Raw genomic sequence first — 7,809 nt, forward strand, 5'->3', positions numbered from 1 at the left:
ACTAGTTTGTCAGATTGATTGTCTTATTCCATCCTACCCCTCTTCTCTCCTAACACTGCCTTTAATTTTCTATTTTTGTCCTAAGCCAATTAAGGACCTTCCTTTCCTATTACAGCAACCATAAACAAAAAGGGTGAGGCTGAGGTTGGAGAAAGCAATGGAGAAACTGGCAGAAAGATGAAGGGAAGAAAATAGGATAGGTGGGAGGGAAGACATGTTGGTGTGGACACAGTGTCCTTCATTCTTCATAGTCCAGTAGTTACTGCTGAGAGTATTGGTATTTGAGTGCGAAGCTGTGAGTCAGACACATTCCTCCATCAAAAAGGGGAATGCTATTTTTGAGTAGAGGGCAGTTGGACAGCAGAAGAGATGAGGAAGAAATCTGTTTGATTGCTCTGGGAAGATTTCTTTGCACTAATGGGCCAGCAGATGAAAACTGGAATAGAGAGAGACATTGAAGACACACAGACACACAGAGGACACAATCTATGGAGGCTGAAAGCAGCAAGAGGAAACCATGCTGTTTAATATGGCTGTACTTCTTTCAATCATGATCTTTCTCTAAGGAATGGTAAGAAGCATTGCTGAGCATGACATGCGAAGAAGATTCTTCATTTCTTATGAAGAATAGTGTTTTTTTTCTCACATCCAACCTATTTTTGATTTCTTCCCACTAGCATTCCTATCCCTTCTTATTGACCCTAAGTTGCCAGAAGTGCGAGGCACAACATGTGGCTGTTGTAAGTTTTCTCTAGAATTGGAGTGCATTTTGGCTAGTCAGTGATGGCGGAACTCATTGAAGAACCATCATGGAGCAATTTCTCTGATGAAGAAGTTGACTTTAGGGAGCACAGTTCTCTCACGGGAGTTTTGGGAACAATCCTCCTCCTGATGTGCCTCATTGGGATGGCAGGGAATATTTACACACTGGTGGTGGCATTTGGTAGCATGGCAATTCGTTCAGCAAGTTGTTTGTGTGTATATGTTATTAACTTGGCCTTGGCGGACTTACTCTACCTTTCCACTATTCCCTTTGTGGTCTGTACATATTTTGCCCAGGACTGGTTCTTTGGAGATGCAGGATGCAGATTTTTGCTTAGCTTGGACTTGTTCACAATGCATGCTAGCATCTTTCTGCTGACAGCCATGAGCTTGGAACGTTATTGGGCAGTGACCCGACCGCTAAGGGCTAGGATTGCTGGGAATAGTTATCACAAACTTGCCAGCATTGCTATGTGGCTTCTCTCATTGTTGCTTACCATACCAATGATGGTCATGATCCAGCAGCAGGAAGGCAGAAGCCATAAACATATTTGCTTTCCCACGTGGACACCTGATGCCTTCCGAGTTTACCTCACAGTTCTCTTTGGCACTAGCATCCTAGGGCCTGGCCTTGTCCTAGCTGTACTGTACTCACGTCTTGCATGGGCCTATTGGATTTCCACAAAAGCTATGCAGCCTCAGGTAATGGGCAGGATACTGAAACAGAAGCTGTTCTCCAGGATCTTCAGCATCATTGTGGCCTATTGGGCTTGCTTTGTACCATTCTGGGCCTGGCAATTAGCCAAGTTGTACTGGCCAACGGACTTGGAGATTGGGCCTACTACTCAAGCTTACCTCAACTTTGGTGTTACCTGCTTGACCTATAGCAACAGTTGCATCAACCCATTCCTTTATACTCTGCTAACGAAGAATTACCGTGAATACATATCAACTCAGTGTGAGGAAAGACAAGGCAGACAGTACGCCTTCTTTAGGAGGGTGAGAGATGCAAAACCCCAAGCAGAACTTGTATCTGCAGCACAGGGAGTTGCACCAGACTGAAGAAACAGAAGATATCCATTGATAATTAATGCCAAAGATGCCATTGTCCATAAGGTTCATCTTACTTAATTCCAGAACTTCAACCTTTTTGGGTCTGTGGGCACATTTACCTACCCTCTGGAGACCCGTAAGATGCTCTCAGCTTACCTTTTCCTTATTCTGAGGAGATAAGCACACTTCCAAATTAAGCATGGGCTGCAGCCACTCAACATTTTATTTCCTAGGATTGCTAGTGGGGATTATGAAGACTTAGAAGTATTACTGAGAATAAAAAATAATGCTAGAGAGTGGGACATTGCTTTGAATTCCCATTTCATTTTTCTTCAAAATCAGTTGGGGAAGGAAAACCAGTTAGCATTAAAGGAGATACCCATGGTAAATTGGTAACCACAAGCACCTTGCTGCAGATACTAGATATAGGTGTGCAAAATGTAATGCATTTTGCTGTCAGTGATTCAGTCAGGTGGCCAAAGGGGATGGATCAGCCTGGCACCTACTGGCCATTTCACTCTCCTCCAGGATCATTCTGTTTTAGGGAGACAGAGAATCCACCTTTTTCAAACCAGGCTTTCCTACCGCCTTGTGGAAACTGTAGATCACCTCCTGGCCAGGCTCAGGATGTGGCACTTATGAAAAAGCCTCCCGCTGTACCTGTTACCTCCCCGAGTCCATGGATCAGCTGTGCAGTGGGCATGGACTTGGGGAGGTTTTTTTTTTTTTTTTTAAGGGTGGTTTTATCTGTAAATTGAATGCTCTTTCAAAACTCTGTACCTGCACACACCACTGTTGGTGAGGGGAATGAGGAAAGGATGGATGAACCATTGCCAGGAGGAGGTTCAGAAAAGATTACTCAGTCTTGAGAAAGAAATTGAAAATAGCCCTGCCTTGATTTTGTTTGGTATAAGATGTAGTAGATAAAAACTCTGACAGACTTACTTTCATGGTGCTGTTATTATACCCTACAACAATAAAAAGCATTCCTGAAACCCATGCTGGTCTGTTTCCTATCTGTTTACCTCAAAGTGCAGACAGCAGCCCATTTTCTTCTGTTCCAGGGTGGGTGGGTACCCCTTTGAATATGTGGTGGGGAAAGGCCCAGCGTCTCCTCCTTGATAGTGCTTAGATTCTTTTCTCAAAGTTGAAAAGACGTTGTTGGAAGTTGGAAGTCAAATGCTAGGTTAAAATCCCACAGTCTCAAATGCATTTAAGAATAAATAAATAGCTACCTCCTGGCTTTCGGTAGTAATATTGTATTCCTGGCATGTTGCCATTTTGTTAATGGGCTGGGTGCTATTTCTGTGTGAGGGCTCTGCATTAATTCAAGTACAGCTCTAGACCTCTGTGAACTCATTAGATTGCCCTGTTTAAAAGCTGGATTAATTTATTTCTGGCTCAGCTATGGTGCATTTGAAATTACTTTTTTCTTTGAAAACACTTTGGCTCTTTTGAGCCTGTGGATGATCATTTCCCCTTCTTCAGAACTCCTGCCTCATCATGCCCAGAGTTTGGGCTTCACATTTTTCAAGGGATCCAGTGACATGACAGTTGTATAGCTCTCTATAATTCAAACCACTGGATTCTGGTTTTTGTTTTTATTTTACATACCACCAGACAAGAGCAGACAACAAGAATTATGGATGTGTATCAGGCAATTTATTTCTCTTTTGGATAGAATGGGGGTGAGGGGATTTTTGTTAGTGCAGAACTTGTGGCAACTCTGGGTGGGTCAGCGATCTTTGCCTCTCATTTTCAGCATTTTGAAGTTGGCAGGTTTGACGAGGATGGCAGGTTTTTGAAGAATTAGGAAGTGGAAATGGTGGTAGTATGGAAATATCCTTAGAGTCATTAAATTAATATTAAGTTTAGTTAAGCCATGTTGATTTCAGCAAGACTATCCTGGGATCCGGCTTATTGTTTCTAGTCTGGATCTAGCCTATTGTTCTTAAGTTGCCTGTCCCTGATATATGCATATTGATTGATTGATTATGTGCCATCTAATTGTAGCTGACTCTTAGTGAGAACTTAGATAGATTTTCTCCATAATGATCTGTCCCTAACCTGGTCTTTCAGATCTTCCAATGGCATACTCATTGTCACTGCAACTGAGTCCATCCATGCATTCTAGCATATTATCTTGCATACAGTACAGAACAATTGGCATTATTCCCCCCATAAATTATATCAGTCTGATATAAGTTCTGGATGGCTGTAATGTCCTAGAAGGAAATTCTATTATCCCCTGAGTCCCCAGATTTCTCATTCATTGTAGATATGTAATAAGCTTCTTACCAAAGCCAAGATGGTAAAAAAAGGACAAGTTTAACAGGTAATTTATTGAAGTAAGTGGCTACTTGGCAAATTGTTGTCTATATGTTTTCTCAACTTCTATCATGTCTGTGCTATGCAGAGATGCTAGGAATTATAATCCAGCACATCTGGAAGACATCAAGTTGAAAAAAATTGTCCTAATATATATATATATCACCATTTGAGATGTAGTCCATTACTGTGGCATCAGTATAATCATCTGGTAAACTGTCTCATTCTCACATGTTGAGCCTTAAGCCTATCTTTTGCTTCCCTTGATTTTTCTGATCTGGTACAAACTGATAGGGCAGTATAGATTATCGAGGAAAACAGTTGCATTTACTTTACTTTATTCAAGATTAAAAATGGGCTTATCAAGAGATTATCTGCACATGCAGTGGAAAGCTATCACTTGGTCAGCGATGATAGACTTACAGGAGAAGTTCAAGGGATGGATATTCCAGTTATGTCCTGTGAACATTTCCAGTACTGTAGTCATGGAGAGTGCAATCTGGCTTTTCATCTCCTTACCTTCTGAAATGTTGTTGCTGTGTGGTATGTTACAGCCACATGAGACATTCTTTGTTTGAGTGAAAAAGACACACCCTGCCCGGAGATCTAAGGCTGATTTATAGCCTGCCAAAGTTTCACAGATGACAGTAAAGTCATTTGTGCATTGGTTAATATTTTTAATCACATCAAACATCATGATCTGAACTCATCTTACTTCGGCAGTTGCCGGAAAACTCTGCCTGCTATATTATTCACTGACTCTACAATAGCTTTCCCTGATTTAGCTTTGGAGGCGACTTGTGTTAGCAAATGGAACAGAGCAAATACTTTTAAAAAGAAAACAGAATTGCATACAGTGGTAGCCTGATGTTTTGTCCAAACTGCATTTACTACAGCTCCTAACTGATGGATTCCTCTCCTTCTTTAGTCCTCCAGGAGGGTAAAAAGGAAAAAGAAAACACCATAGATATACTACTGTTTTATGTCATCTGGACCAGAAAGGAAAAGCAGTACAACTCTCGGTAATTTCACTTGGTGGAAAAAAAAAAAAGGTCCCTATTCCACTGTTCTACTCTTCCTCTTTATTCTTCATAAACTTATATGAAAATAGGAAGTCCAGCTTTTTCTACTGGTGAACTTGTAAAAATGGCCCTGGAGGGCAATGTATAGTAATCAACTGGAGGAGAGGGGTTTGCCTATAAAGAAATGAAGCATAGCAGATGGGTTGAATAGCTAAACCAGCAAAAGGCATAAAGCAGTACTTTCAATGTGTAGCAGAAACAGAAAAGGAAAAGTTGTTTTCCTGGTGGGCTGGAGTCAGGTAGAGGATGACATTGTGTGTTCCTGACTAAAGTGATTGGCAGCCCGTATTCATGCTGGGGCAAGTTAGTCATGCAGATCAGGCCTTAATCCCCCAGCTAGAAACCTGTCTGGACCCCACCCAAAATTCAATAGCAAATTCAGCAGTATACTGATTTCTGTTTTAAAATGCCTGTAAATAGGCATGTTAAGCCTCCAGTAGACTTAATGAACCTGTTTTGCTTATAAAACAAACAAAACATAACATAAATGTTCAGTTTAAACCACGCCTTTTCTGGCAACAGATATTTAAAATGACAACAACTGAAAATCCAGGCCATAGCAATGTTGGCCACCCAAGCAGAGAGCATAAAGGAGGGAGCATATCAGAGCTTTCCCTGAAGGAATACAGACAAGAGCAAAGGGGCACTCTTGCTGCAGGTGGGAAGACCCTCGGTTGCAAACTATCCCCAACCTAGATGGTCTGGGTTACACCTTTCACAATACCAGCCCTTCCAGCCATCTGGAAGGTGGGAGATTAAGAAAAACTGATCTCAGAAGGATGGAGGCATTTTGAGCTGACTGCTACTTTCACTTTAGGGCAAAGCTTCTGTATCCTACAGGGATGTTTGTGGTCGCTGTTGAAGACTGCATCATCTCTCAGCTATGAACTGTTTTGATCGCTAGGGCAAATGAGGAAAGATAAGTAAAAGGAAGGATCTTCATGCTGTCCTTGGGTGTATTTTGCACCTGGCCTATTGTTAGTTAAGTGGGTCTCTGTATTTAAGTGACAATAGGAACTTCAAAAAGAGTCTAGTAGCACCTTTTTCTGACTAATCAGTTTTATTCAAAGGTGCAAGCTTTTGTTTTATTCAAAGGTGCAAGCTGTAGCTCACGAAAAAAGGTGCTATCTATTGAGAATGACTATTATTTCTCATCTATAAAATGCTTCTTGTGCTGAGAGCCATAAAGGTGTTTTCAGGCACAACCTGGGTTTGTATTTATTCCATATTCTCAATATAGTATGTCTAACATAATGATTTTCAAAATCTACATTAACCTTGACTTTATTGTACCACAAGTATCCATGCCACCCAAATCTCAGGTCCTGTTCTTCTAACTCTAAAAGTCTTTTATTTCTCAGCAACACCCATTCTTTTATCCAAACCAAACAAGCTGCAAAATACAATTTCAGATCAGGTTAACCTAATCCTCCTCTTTCCTTTGCATCTTGTAATACCTTATATTTAACTTGTGGCTTTTTTCCTTGCCATACAAACTTGGATATATCTTTTTGCCATTGTTTAAATGGTACATCCATTGTCAAAACAGGTATAGTCTGAAACAAGAACACCATTCTAGGCAAAATATTCATCTTTATCACATAAATTCTCCCCAACAATGACACTTATAGTTTCTTTCATCTTAACATGTCCTTTTTAATTTCATTCCATATCTTAACATAATTATTTTGAAATAACATACAATTCATATTAGTCATAGTGATACCCAAATATTTTACTTTTTTCTCAATCTTAAAACCAGTTTTTTCATCAGTTAGGTTTGATCCTCTATTTTCATATTTTTTGTTAACATTTTAAACTTCTGATTATTAATCTTAAAACCTGCTAGCATACCAAATTCTTTTAATTTCCCTATTAATATTTCTATCATTCACTTTAATGGATCCTCCAAAACCCATACCAAATCATCAGCAAATGCCCTTAAATTATAAGTTTCTCTTTTGATCTTTACTCCTGCAATTGTCTCATCTTATCTTATCTCTCTGTTCAATATTTAAAGAACTAAAATAAACAGGAGCAGAAACAACAGGCGCCCTTGTCTTGTTCCTTTTTGTATCTCACAGGGTTTTGTTAGTTCTCCATTAACAATTATTTGTGCTTTCTGTGAGGTGTAGATTGATCTTACCCATTTAATAAAATTCTCTCCAAAGTTCATATCTTCCAAAACTTTAAACAGGAAAGCCCAGTTCAAATTGTTGAAGGCCTTCTGTGAGTCTAAGAAAATCAATGCAGCTTGTTTTTCATTATGTTGCTCCAACACATAATGTCCAAAATGTCCAACACATTTCTAACATTATCCCTTAACTGTCATTTAGGTAAAAACCCAGACTGATCTTCATGAATAAATTCTTGCAAAATTATTTTCAACCTCTTAGCCAAAATCATTGTAAACAACTTAAAGTCATTATTCAATAATGATATCGGCCGATAGTTTCTTGTTAGTCAAATCTTGTCCCTCTTTAGGCATGAATGCAATATTAGCCTCTTTCCAGCTATCCAGCATCTTTCCCTTCTGTAAAATAGAATTCATCATATTTTGTAGTAAGCGTTCATCTTCAAAATA

At 39.7% G+C, this 7,809-nt stretch overlaps 1 pseudogene; it reads left to right on the forward strand.

The window, feature by feature from the left end:
• Positions 1-744: 744 nt before the first annotated feature.
• On the forward strand, positions 745-2,808 carry LOC103064819 (urotensin-2 receptor-like; annotated as a pseudogene).
• Positions 2,809-7,809: the final 5,001 nt, after the last annotated feature.

Source organism: Python bivittatus, unplaced genomic scaffold (assembly GCF_059951505.1).
Source record: "Python bivittatus isolate LINGU-HERP-01145 unplaced genomic scaffold, Pbiv_v1 ctg000330_np1212, whole genome shotgun sequence".
Taxonomy (NCBI): domain Eukaryota; kingdom Metazoa; phylum Chordata; class Lepidosauria; order Squamata; family Pythonidae; genus Python; species Python bivittatus.